This window comes from Penaeus monodon, chromosome 30, assembly GCF_015228065.2.
Source record: "Penaeus monodon isolate SGIC_2016 chromosome 30, NSTDA_Pmon_1, whole genome shotgun sequence".
Lineage (NCBI taxonomy): Eukaryota > Metazoa > Arthropoda > Malacostraca > Decapoda > Penaeidae > Penaeus > Penaeus monodon.
Window position 1 is genome coordinate 4180813 of NC_051415.1, and position 428 is coordinate 4181240.

The window sequence follows — 428 nt, forward strand, 5'->3', positions numbered from 1 at the left end:
TAAGATAAAGTGTCATATGTAGTGTGATTTGATAATATTTCTCTTTTTTCTGTTTTTTATATATATATATATTTTTTTTGAAAAGGATAGGAAGTGTCGTTGTATAAGCCAATTATGTGCATTCAAATTAACAGAATTTTCCATTGAGTTTATTCAGCTTATACATAATACTGCATATGTACAAGACTCAAGTAAATGTACAAAATACATTGCAGTGTCATTATGACATTGCAAAAAAATTAATTATACAGAAACAATTCAGTTATACATAAAACTAATTCACAATAGTATCAGCGATATAGAAGCAAATAAATATTTCATATAATAATTTACACAAATCAGGATATGTACACAATAATCTTAAAAAAAACGAATTCAGAACTGTATTTTTGGCGAGGATGCAAACAGGGTGTAGATTGCGCAACACT